Genomic DNA, 14513 nt, shown 5'->3' on the forward strand with positions numbered 1-14513 from the left:
ATCACAAGTTCTAACACTGATACTTATGCATGAACATGTCGACGTATATTTTAAAATGATGTACATTTTATAAAATTTCCTACCCATCTCTACTACACACCAATGTTGAGTTCCCCAGAACTTGTCCATTTGAAATACCATTTGTGGACAAGCCACCACTTATTTGCAGATAAACTGCCACTTATAACCTTTTTGTGGACAAGCCACCACTGAATTGCAGATATACTACCACAGATATGATAATCATTTTTAACATGTTAAATCATGGATCTCAATATTTTTAACATACACATATATACGTCCCGCATGTTTAAATCATCATGTATATCATATATGTAACAACCCATTTTTAGTCAAATCAGAATAGTGGTTTTGAGACCACAAATCTGAAGTCAAAATAATTATTTTATTATTATTTTAATGTTTATAGCATGTTAAGATGATTGTGTGAAAATTTTGTTAAGAAATTTTATCGTTTAAATGGTCAATTTGATAAAAAAAGGACTAAATCGCGTAAAGTGTAAAACTTGTGTTCTATTAGCTAAAAGTGTTAAATAGCTATGGAATCTTAAACTAGAGGTCCTTAAGTAGTAATTATACCATTGGTTTTTTAAGTGGACATTTATGGACATTATTATTGTTTTAATGTTTAAGTAAAGGGTATATAAGTAATTGTAAAATTAAGTTAAAATTAATGAAAGAAAAGAAAGCTATCATCTTTCTTCTTCAATTAGCCCACCAAAAATTCAAAGCTTAAGAATCCATGGGAGTTTTCTATGGTTCGGTCATTGCATTGCTTAATTGATCAAGAAAAGCGAAATTCGGATATAGACCAGGGAAAAACAAGGTGTTGGATTAATTGATCAATTTTGTCATTTTTGCATTCGAGGTAAGTTCGTATGTTAATAAGCATTATTATAATTGTGTTTTAAATGCTTTAATATTGAATATATTGTGTTATGACATTACGGATATGTTCGATGACGATTTGGAAAAGATTAGGATACAAATGACATGTCATTAGGGATTATGTGATTTGGGTGCTGGTCTGTACGTCCTACCGGTGGCTGAGTTATCCGGAATGTGTTGCGGATTCTCATCAGCTTGTGTAAGCAATACCGTGTAGCTTCGTCATGACCGTTGGCTTGTGTGAGTAGACCCGTTGATAGCTCGAGAGTGAACATTATATGTGATATGAGATTGAGATAGCTTCGGCTATGTATGTGGCACTTAGGGTGAGAGATTCTTAAGTATCCGATAGTATTCTGAATGGTTCAACTGGCATATCAAAGATACGGATGAGAATGAGATTAATACGAGATGGAATAGGTATGTACATTGTAACACCCCTTACCCGTATCCAAGACCGGAATAGAGTACGAGGCATTACCAGACTTAACAATACACATAGACGAAAACCGGGCCATAAAATTTCATTTAATTCAAAACTTTTCGAACACATGCATAAAAAACAAAGCTAACTATATCATCACATCAAAACATAGGACATGGAACGATTAATTAAACTTATAAACCATAATGGATAAGGACCACATCTCATGATTTTATACGATAACTCAATGCAGACTGATATGTATGGTCAAAATCATAATAAAAATACATATCACAAACCAACTTCTTATACATGCCACTCACTTGATATTTCTAATATTTGAATTAATTTTCCCAAAAATGATAGTTTGATAGTGTGATTTTGCCTACGACGATCTCCAACCCCGAGCCGACCTGCCAATACTAAAGAAATGGAGAGGATGGGTAAGCTTTACGCTTAGTAAGTTCATATGAAAATAATAAGCAATTACTACCATGCTTTTCAAGATAAAACACTATAATTGTACAATTACACATATTCAGGACAAGCTGTTTTCTGGAGTCCCGGTGTTAAAAAAAATCATATCTCAAGTTACAAAACTCAAAATCCAATTCTGTAAATTTTATATGAAACTAGGCTCATATGTCTACTTACTAATATTTTTCTAGAATTTTTGGTCGGGCCATTTAGTACAGTTTATTAGTTAAAGTCTCCCCTATTTTAGGGTATGACTACTCTGACCCTTGTGCACTACGAACCAAATTTCTCCCTTTAAAAAATTCCAACTACCATGCCATTTGTTTCCCTTAAAATTAGATTCAATAAGGAATCCATGCATGTAAGGTATGACTCTCAATAAATTTTGTACAATTTATGGTGAATTTCTAAAGTCAGAACATGGGATCTCAAAATTCATTCAGACCCTGTTTCAGAAGAATTCAAATATCACACAATATAGAATTCTTTTGCTTTCCCTGTTTGTTTCATGTGAAAATAAACTCATTAATCTTTATTTACATAATTTTTTAAATTTAATTAAACTTACACAATTTTTGGTGAATTTTCAAAGTCATGCACTGCTGCTGTCTAATACTGTTTTACTACTAAAGTTCACTTTTACACAATTTCACTTGTTCATCACGTAATCACTTTCACATGTATTTTCATTTAATCGATTTCCCGTTGAACTCATCGGAATAATAACAGATACACAATTGCCTGCACATTTTCCCATTTCCACACTTGTAGCCGAACCTATCTGGTACGCATAGTAGACTGCACTTAGTACTACACATGCGACCAATAATCTGGTACACGTAGTAGCCTGCACTTAGTACTACACACGCGATCACAGTTTTCGGGTACGCATAGTAGCCTGCACTTAGTACTACACGTGCGACCAATTATCTGGTACACGTAGTAGCCTGCACTTAGTACTGCACACGTGACCTCACAATAGTTCATTTGTATTGCTTCTATTCCAAAGGTTCAACCGGGAAATTCCTCACTTTTCAACATTTTACTAAATTGTCTGTAATTAATTTAAATTCATAACTTACATCAAATAACCATTTGATAGGCAGCCACATTTCATATGATATCAAAATATAATAACATAAAAAGAATCGATAGATTATTTATGTACGAACTTACTCGAAGTGTCGATCTCACTATCCATAGTACCAATTGTCCATTCATAGTATAATAAGACACAACTCAAATATCAAATCAGCTTTTAAGAATTTACATAAAATATATTACATATTTCATATATCGCTTGTCATGTATCTTCATTTTCTTGCATTTCATGTAACATTCTTTCATGTCATATTTCCACATCATAAACACCATTCCATCAACTTTTCCAATATATTAAATCATAAAATATATGCAATAATAGTAAGAAATATAATTCAAACATAACATTGCATTATTATTATCATACGAACTTACCTCGATCCAGAAACAGCAATTTACCATTTTAGTCCATAACCTTGTATTTTCCCGATTTAAGCCCGAATCCCGATTTCCTTCATAATCGAGCTTGGAAGCTTGGAAACCCTAGCCATGGAGTCTCCATTGGTAGACACGTCCATGGTGAAGAAGATGAGCAAAATTGGCTTTTAATTTTGTATTTTAATTCATTTTACCCCTAAATGACCAAAATGCCCTTACTACTAAACTTTCCAAAAATTCCATTCATGTCCAATATTTGTCCATAAACTTTGAAATTCGTCAAATTGCTATTTAAGACCTCCTAATTAATATTTCCAAGCAATTTCATACTAGAAACTTCTAGAATGCAAGTTTTGCAACTTATTCAATTTAGTCCCTAACTTCAAATTAAGCACTTTATGCATAGAATTTCTTCACGAAATTTTCACACAATCATGCAATTATATCATAGACCTCAAAATAATCATAAAATAATTATTTCTATCTCGGATTTGTGGTCACAAAACCACTATTCTGATTAGGCCCTAATTCGGGATATTACATACATGAACCATACACGCTTTGAAATGAAAAAATTTATGAAATTCATGGCTAACTTGGTGAATAAAAATGTGATAGGTTGTGTATTATTATGAATTGTACCATGATATGTTAAATTGTTTGGATTGTATTTTTATGGTAAGATGAGTTTATTATTATATGAACTTACTATGTTTTATAGCTTACATCGTTTATCTTTCAGTGTTTTATAGTGAAATCAAAGCTAGCTCGGATTCGAGAATCGTCAGAGACCTCATCACACTATCAAATTATCAGTTTGGGACTTTTGAATAGACCTCAAAATAATCATAAAATAATTATTTCTATCTCGAATTTGTGGTCACGAAACCACTATTCCGATTAGGCCCTAATTCAGGATATTACATACATGAACCATACATGCTTTGAAATGAAAAAATTTATGAAATTCATGGCTAACTTGGTGAATAAAAATGTGATAGGTTGTGTATTATTATGAATTATACCATGATATGTTAAATTGTTTGGATTGTATTTTTATGGTAAGATAAGTTTATTATTATATGAACTTACTATGTTTTATAGCTTACATCATTTATTTTTCAGTGTTTTATAGTGAAATCAAAGCTAGCTCGGATTCGAGAATCGTTAGAGACCCCATCACACTATCAAATTATCACTTTGGGACTTTTGAATCTATGATTTTGGTTATATGTCATGTATAGGAACTTTAGTCATTTTGGTATGTAGGTTGGTTATAAATTTAGCCATTTGGATTGGCTTGTAAATATTTAATGTTTGACTTTGTATATGGCCATGAGAGTTGGCTTAGGTTGATATATTTGGTGACATATATATATATATGCATATGTCTTAGTAATGTGTTTGATGATGGATATGTAATCCGTGTTGATAATTTGTAATTAGAGATACTAAATGGTTGAGATTTGAATTTGGTATGTTTGTGAATTTAGGTCAAGTAACGAAATATTGAAAATGATCATTTAGGTGATGTGAAAATGTAGAATTTTTCATGAATACAATAGCCTATTTTGATATTTGTGTGTTTTGTGGATGATGGTATATAATTTGCATGATTTAGGCTTGATTGAGATTGTTTCAAATGCCTAATTATGCCTTGTTATGTGCCATTTGGGTTTTGTGTAGGTGTATGCAAATTTTGGTGGAAAGATGTGTAACACCTCTTACCCATATTCGACGCCGGAACAGGGTACGAGGCATTACCAGACTTAAACTCAAACGAACATTCAAAACTGAGACATGAATTTTCACTCAAATTTAAAACCTTTCACATGTATTCATATCGTACCTTAAATGAACCTACGAGGCCCAAAACATACATTAGGAGTGGTTCGGGATAAACCGAGAACTTCAAAAACTTTTGCGAAACTTAGAAAATTTTTCATGCAAAAGGGGTCACACGTCCGTGTGACCCTAAGGCACGCCTGTGCTTCAGGCCATGTTCAAAATAAGGAGCATTTTGTTTATGACATCATCATCGAATTGAGGTCACATGGCCAAGTCACATGCCCGTGTGCTCAATTCTGGACATTTTGTTTTGCCTAAATTAAGGTGGAGGGGGACACATGGCTGGATCACACGCCCATGGGGATTACCATGTGTCACACACGGGCGTGTGTCTACTTGTGTGGATAATAATAAAGCTGTTTACCAAGCAATTTTCCACCCTTATTCACACATGCACTCACATCAATTCAAAGGCACAAAACATAGCATACTTATGCAACCAAAACATCCAGAATTATGACTCACACATGCCAAACATTTCACATTCATGTCATAAATTATTCTTCCATCATTCATTAAGCATACCAAGACTATGTCACCAAAGCCATTGGCACATATATAAATATACTTAGACTCACAACCATGTTAGTCCAAAAATAAGTCATTTTACATGGCCAAATGTCAAACAAGCCCTTGACAATTACAAACCAATATATTTCCAACAATCATAAAGACACATATAACCAAATGACCAAATCCCTATACATGCCATAGACTCAAACTACTTGAATTCATCAATACCCGTAGTGATAGCTTGATAGTGTGATAGGATCTCCGACAATCTCCAACTCGAGCTAGCTTCATGGCTCTATAAAACATGGGAATGGAAGGGGGTAAGCTATATAGCTTAGTAAGTTCATGCGTAAACAAATGGCAACCTCAATCATACATATATCATGCAATTAACATAATGTAAAACCATACGAATGTCATTTAAGTCTCATAAATATAACTTACTCATTCACATATTACCAAGTGCTTATTATATTCAACAATGTGAACACAATTTATGATAATCTACCATAATCTCGTGGTTATAATTTTATTTCGTGACAATGTTTGCTCTATCAACTTATAAGCATAATTTAACATATCCGAGCATTAGCCCAACAACCAAAATCTTTTTGGTGTAACATATTACAACAATTAACAAATCATTTCAAACCACATAATAAACATGCATCTTAAATATGAGTATTTACATTTCGAGCATATACTTTAACATCTTTCAATTGTTCAAAGCTCATATCATCCCATAATCATTTTTATTAGGCAATTATGCCAATCATTCCTCTTTCACATATCCGATGAATCACAATTCGTGGGAATAAAACATGTTATATCATAACTCAATTTTGACCCCAAAATCCAATTACACAATTGCCAACCAAATTTACCATGTATTTCGACCATCACAAGTATAGACCAATAATTACAAGACTTTCAAAAAAATATTTTCATGGAAATCATGAACTCACCATATCTTAAAATCAATGCGTATAACTTATGTACATACTTGTACAGAATTGTAATACTTATATGCTCTTTCTCTTCTTTGACATACCCATTTAAATTCCCGTTAAACCACTAGGAATACTAAAGGATACTCGGGAATCTCATACACATAGTACTTTTCCAATGTCATATCCCAGAAATGGTCTTACACGAAATCTCATACTGATGCCATATCCCAGATATGGTATTACATGTAATCTCGTTAACCCTAATGTCATGACATTTGTATCCTATCTACTCGTAAGGTTCAACCGGGAATTTTGCCATATCGAATCTTTGTCGAACGTATCTATAACGATAATTGTACAATTCATGTAATATCAAAATATTAAATACATAATATAACGTTGCATTATTTACACACGAACTTACACCGATACCAAGGATAACAAAAAGGGATCTAACCGTTGAATACTCATTTTTCCCCTGTTCTAGGTTCGAACCTCGTTTTCCTTAATCTATAATATCACATTTAGCTTATTTATTAGTCACATTATTCAATGTGACCCAAAAATCATATTATTGCAATTACATTTTTGCCCCTAAAGTTTCACATATTTACATTTTGCCCCTAAGCTCGAAAAATGAAATTTATTCAACTTGTTTAACATACAGGCCTAGTCGAATCATTTCCATAACTATAACAGTCGACAATTTCCATTAAAACACACTTTTACTACATATTTTATAACTTTTACAAATTAGTCCTTTTAGGCATTTTCACCGAAAATCACTTAGCAAAAGTTGCTTAACAAACAACTAACATGAAATTTCTACCATCAAACATCAAAATGCACAAATATTCAAAATGGGTAAAAATTAAACTTTGATATCTCTTCAAATTAGTGGTAAAAATAGGTTGATCTCGTTATGAGGATTTCAAAAACGTAAAAATCATTAAAAACGGGGCTAGAATTGACTTACAATTGAGCTTGGAAGCTTGAAAAACCCTAGCCATGGTTTTTTAAAAGTTTTCTAAAAGTTTCCTAAGTTATTGGTTTAGTCTCGAACCACTCTTAAAGCATGACTTGGGCCTCATGGGCTCGTATTAGGGACGATAAGAATGTATGTGAATGTTTTATATTTGAAATGGAAAATGTATGAGAAATGTTTGTTTCATTGATTTATAAGCCCGATAATGCTCTGTAACCCTATTACGGCAATGAATACAGGTGAGGGGTGTTACAATATAAGTCGTACATCACAAATCATGAGAATGAGATATACACATACATCATAATCACATAAATTATCATGTGTTTCATAGAATCACTCGATTAGAGTCACTTCCTTGGTGTACATATCATTATTGGGATTATTGAAGCAAGCTAATAACCCAGCATTAGATTTGATTCCTTCTACTTTTTTTATCTCTTGAAATCTAGTTTTCTTTAATGTTTTTTTTTTAGTATTAGTACTATAAAAATCCCAAAAATCACTTACTTATGTTTCCATACTATAACTTGATTAAAATATTAATTAGATCTTTTAGTGTGTAGGTTAAAATTTATCTAGCCTTCGCCTCCCTTGGGTACGATCCTTGGAGTACTCACCTACTTCGTTGAAAAACTATATTACAACTAGACTTGTATACTTGCTGATACCGGCTCGTAATTTTCTATTTTAATGCAATATTCGCACTCTGGACGTTACGTCCAGAGGCAGTAACACTGCCATGGGAAATGTAGAGAATCCCATTAGATAAATGTCGCTCAACATTTCTTTTTTTAGAGTGTGCCATGACCATGGTGTTTTTTCATTAGACTTTCATATCAGAGTTTATTTTCACTATTCCGATGGACTTCTTTAGTTACAACTATGGTAACTCGACTCACTTTACAAACTCTACAAACACAGGCACATCCTAGACCCAACATTTCATATCACTCTTAATGCATATAATAGAACTTATTATTAAGCAGACTGACTTATATCTTAATCTAATCATAACTTTATTCCTATAGTCGTATAAGCATAATATTCATACTATATTATGCGTGATTTCCAATTTCTAGTTTGATCACTTTCATATAGATATACTTCAGTATGAACAATATACATGCAATAGTTAGAGTAGAAACTCACCTGACACTCACATACTGAATCTTGAACTCCAATCCAACTTCTGTCATAAACCAACAACAACCACCACACTACTTTCAGAACATAAGAACACCAATAAAATTATTCGAATACCTCTTATCATTGGTTCAAGCATTGCCAATTCCCATGCAAAACCTTAAACCTACACCTTACTATTCATGTGCATTTTACAAACTTACTCTTTCAAATTTTAATATACATAATGGTAATACTTACTCAAGGACGGAATAACCACTATTTAACTCGAAATTTTGAGCTTTAAGTTTACAAGGAAGAAATACCATTGGATCATGGTAGAGGAACCAGGGAATAGTATATTCAGGAAAAAGAAAAGAAATCCTCTCAAGGACTTTTCCACAAACATATATAGCCTTAACTCACTTACTGTAATTTTACAAGTGTCACTTGAATTCATTGTTTATTCTACTTAATGTTCTATAGATTCTGAGAGTAACATAAATGACAATCCAAAATAATAAATATTAGATTAGTCTATCAAGTTGATTCTTAACCAAAAAACTTACAACGCAATTAGCATAGTAACTCAGACAAATAGGGCATAATATACCTTTAGAGTTAACTCGAGTCATAATTACCCTTTTTATTTTCTAAATTCTTCATTTTCATATAGCAAGGTATTCCAAAATAAATCTTTACTTGAACTAGACGATTTCTATATGCCCAATGTATACGCTGGAAGAGACAATTGGCCGATAAGACCTCACCAAACATATGATTTTAAGACTACCTGCCAAACCCTCGAACCCCCCAATACTTTGGTGTTACAACTCTCTTCCCCTTAAGAAAATTTCATCCTTGAAATTATAACGTTGAAGAATTCCAAATTCAAAATTATAAATCCGCCAAGCATGTAACACCAATTAGGCGAATCCACATATTTACTTATAAAAATTTTCCTTTCAATGACATACACTTGAAACTCTTATTAAGAAAATGCCATCAATCTATTTCTTTGGACCAAATAAAAAATTTGGCAATTACTCACCTAAATTCGAACATTGCACATTTACTTTTTTGATAGATGTCCACTTTGCATTAGACGACTTGAGCCACTTTCACAGAATAAACTTCTTACAAACGCTTACTTCTACAAAATAGAGATTCAAACATTTTAGTTAACACTTTTGCTAAATCTTTCAAATCCATTACTTTCTTTCTGCTCAATCTTTCTATTTTCATCGTCTTTAATCTTAGATTTGTTAAAGGTAATCTTTTCTTTATGTCACTTTCTTTCCTTTTCCTATTTACACTTAGAGATGTCTAGAACAACCACTCAGGGTAGGGGATGAAGCCAAGGTAATCAAAATATCACTCCCAAAGATGAAGCCAGGGTAATCAAAATATCACTCCCAAAAATCCTTTCTCTTTTAGACCTCAAGGTCCTGATGATACTCTTCCACGCATATCTAATCCTTCATATGAATGTAATACCACTCAAGAAAAAATAAATAAATATTTAGGAGCTAGGGGAATTCGACACCTGAATTTTTCCTCTGATTTGAGATGACCACCAAGGTGTCATTTGAATGACAATACCAAAGGTTTCATCCTTCCACTAGTTTTACTAGAAGTTGGCTTTCACTTACCACTACATCCAGTCTTTTTCTTGATTTTAACTGAGTATGGCTTTGCACCAGGATAACTATCAGCCTTGTCTTGGTGGACTCTGATAGGCTATTTCATTGATTGTTGCATCTGTAATGAACCACCATTATTGGGAGTCTTCCAGAAAATCTATCAATTAAAAGTTACAAGGCAAGGAGTTGGTGCCGAAAATTCTCACTTCAGTGTTCGACAAGGTATGATCCAATCATTCAAAGTAGCATTTCTAATCTACATTGGAAGAAGGAAAAGTGCATAAGAGTAATTTGCAAACTTGAAAGTGGTTTTGGTTTTCCCACTTGTTGGTCTCTTACTCGAGAATCCATTTGTGCCCATAATCAACACGTTGATTCAAAAGTTCCTAAGAAATAAATTAGACGTCTAATGAGGGGCCGGACACTTGAACTAGTGGAGTTAGTTACAGTTAGGAATGTTTTCTAGTACTATTTGTGTAATAGCCCGTTTTTTAGTGGTGTAGGAAACAGTGGTTTCAGGGCCATCAAATCTGATGAGTAAGTTCATAAATATTATTATTTAATATTTACGAGTCAAATGTGATTTTAAAAAGGTTTTTGATTTGATAATTTATGTTTTTTAAACAATTTATTAAATTCAAGTAGTAAAACCCTAAAGTCAAGTGATTTTAGAAAATTAAGTATCGGGAGATCGTTGGTATGAACCAAGCCATAAATATTTTTATAAATATTTATAGAGTGTCATTAAGGTGGTATTAAATTTTCATTGAAAAATTTTAACGTTTCGACAGTTAATTAATTAAAAAGGACTAAATTGTAAAAGTTGAAAAAGTTAATCGCAATTAGTTTAAAGGTGTTAATTGATTAAAGAATTATAATTTGATGGCCTTATTGAGTAAATTACCCATGCTAAAGATAGAAGGACAGTAAGGGAACTCTAAAGTTTTGGTTTTATTTATGTATAACCGTTAAATAATTAAAAATAAGTATTATTATTAAAATAAAGATGAAAATTATGGTTTGTTTCTTCATTCTTCTTTAAACACCAAATTTCAGCATGGATAAAGAAAGGGAGAAGCTCCAAGCTTTGGCCAAACAAAAATGGTGCATGTAAGTGATTTATTTATCGGATTCTAATAATTTTTATGTTTTTTAGATTGTTGCAACTAGGTCCAGCTAGCATGTACCTTCGATTTTTAAATATTTTAAAGATTTTGAATGTTTCTATTGATGAATCTAGTGATTTTTATGTCAAATGATGAATTTTAAATGTTAGTTGTTATTTAAAAGTATTTTGTTAAGTGATTTTTGATGAATTTATCAGTTAGGGACTAAATTGTTAAAATAATAAAATGACAAGGATTTGATGTGAAATTATTTCAAAATGGGCTGCAGTAGAGGCCATGAATATTTTTCTAGTGTAAAATTTTAATAAAAAATGGTTAATTTTCATGTTTTAGGCTTAGGGACTAAATTGAATAAAAGTAAAATGTTAGGGGTAATTTTGTAAAAATGTCAAAATGACTAAATTGCATAAAATACATTGTTTTACTATCTAAATAAATAGATTGAATGAAATTATTAATTTAGACTAAGATCGGGTGGAAAATCGAGGAGAATGAAAAATTACCAAAATGGCCCTATAGTTTGACATTTCTGTAATTTAGCCAGGTAAGTTCATACATTTAAATTGCATTTTAAATTATGTTTTAAATCTATCATTTCATAATATCAAATTATGACTCGGCGAAAAAATCCAACTGCGTATCAACGATCATCAACCAATGAAAAGGGATAGCTTTGGGTATTGAATATGAAAAGTGGTAGCTTCGACTATTGAATATGAAAAGGGATAGCTTTGGCTATCGAATATGAAAAGGGATAGCTTTGGCTATCGATTATGAAAAGGGATAGGGATGACCATCGATTAATAAAATGGGACGATTACAACTATCGTTTAGCACACTTTGTGTGAGCTCCGGTAAGGGTTCCAATTGAATTCACTATGACAAATATGGAAAGGTATGATGTGCCAATAATCAAAGTATGAATATTCATGTTTATGAAAGGTATGATATAAGTGATGCTATGTTATGGACCCATATCTTACCAGGTGATGATATTGCTTAGTTGTGTGTTTAATCATTAGCTTGTGGCTATGGTTAATGTTATGTTTATGTCTTATATGTATGCAGTTGAAATGGTAAGTGTTCAATAATAACTAAGACAAGTTTATATGAAACTCAATGAATGGTGATACATGGAAAAACATGACATGTTGTGATGAACAATAAATCCAATTGAATCATACTCAAGTATAATGGTTAGCCATGTCAAATTCATATAAATCATGTTTAAATGTACTAACATGTGTTATTGATGTGCTAGGGCTTATGCCAAGCTTGTGGATCTCGTACTATGCATATGAAACGGGTAAGAATAGGAAATGAAATAGTAAGTACGTAATTGGGATGTATTATGATGTATTATATGTGAGCAAATTGCTTATGCTATGGATAGATACATTGAATCAAGAGTTAATAATGTTGTTTAGGCTTATTACAAGCATTGGGGACAAAATGGAAAGTAAGTAAATATAAATATATATAATCTTATAAAAGGGATTGATGATATATTTTATGTCTCATGAAATCCTATCATGTTATGGATGGTCAATAAATATGCGACATTAATAAACTTACTCATTTGTGAGTTGATGAGCATATCGATTTATGAATCTTATAGCATTGGCATAGATTTGTGTTTATTCAATAAAGTTTAATATTGAAATGGAATATTATGCTTAAAGTTTATACAAGCTTACTAAGCAATCATTGCTTACGTAATTGTTCTTTTACTTTACATATTATCAAAAGCTTGATCGAGTTGGAAGCTAGTCGGAGATTTATTACACTATCCATCAATTTTATCGGTAGATTTTTATGCTTAGGTTGCAATTATAACGGCATGTATAGGTGTTTTGTGCTTGATGATATGGCCAATATGTTTGGCTTGTAAATAAGGTTTAGTGAAGATATGTTTTGAATGGCCAAATTGGTATGCTTGTGTGTGATATTGGCATGTAATGTTGCTTTGAATTTGTGAAACTTATGTTATTTTGATGCCTTGATGGTCGGTGTGCTTTTGGCACTTTTATGCTTAATAGTTGGTCTTATATGATCAAATTGATGCATAATTTTATGGCCAAAGTGGTATGTGTTGGCATGTTTGCAAAGTGATCATTTAATGCATGTTTTGATATAGGATTTAATCGAATATGTTTGGTTGAATTATGACCATTGGGACCTAAATTTGGTGTGTATATATATAGGATGTTGGAACCACTTAGTAATGGCTTGTTTTGTGTCATTTATATGGTTTTGATACATAAGAGAAGTGGTTCAAATGGTAAGGTTATTTTGTTATGGCATGAATTTAAATTGGTAAGGTTGGTATGTGTCAAAAGTTGTATGTTTTGGTATGGAAACAAGTTAGTTGCTAAATGGTTAAATATGCATATGTTTAAGTATGTTTCATGCATGTGTTTGAGGTGCCTTTACAATATATTGGTTTAATGGAAATTTGTCATTTTATGCATAGTTGAACATGTTTCGATACCTTGGTCATATGTGCAAATGGATTGTTTTGGTGTGCTTCAATTGGGTGAAAGAAATCGCTTGAATTTGGTCTATTTCTTGTCCATATGGCCTACGAAACAGGCATATGTCTCAGCCGTGTTTGATACACGGCCGTGTCGCTATACGTTTTTAAAGGTTACATTTCGAGAGTTACACAGCCTAGCACACGGTCATGTGACTTGGCCGTGTGACCCAAGTCAGAGAGTTACACGGGCACAGACAAGGGCTGGAACACGACCGCGTGTCCCTATTTTGAATGTCCACATGGCCTGAGACACAGGTGTGTGTCTCAGCCGTGTTGTGTGAATTTTTCCATCTTTTTCCATGAAGTTGTAAATGTTTCTAATTTAGTCCTGAATTGTTTCTATGTTTCTAAGGCCTCAAAGGCTCGATTAAGGGAGGACATGCATGTGTTTGAATGGAATATGATGTGACTCATGAAATGATTTGGAATGAATGTTTTGATGTTATGGTTTTATGGTAATGCTCTATAACCCTATTCCGGTGATAGATACGGGTCAG

The sequence above is a fragment of the Gossypium hirsutum genome, chromosome A03 (genome assembly GCF_007990345.1).
Source record: "Gossypium hirsutum isolate 1008001.06 chromosome A03, Gossypium_hirsutum_v2.1, whole genome shotgun sequence".
Classification (NCBI taxonomy): Eukaryota; Viridiplantae; Streptophyta; class Magnoliopsida; order Malvales; family Malvaceae; genus Gossypium; species Gossypium hirsutum.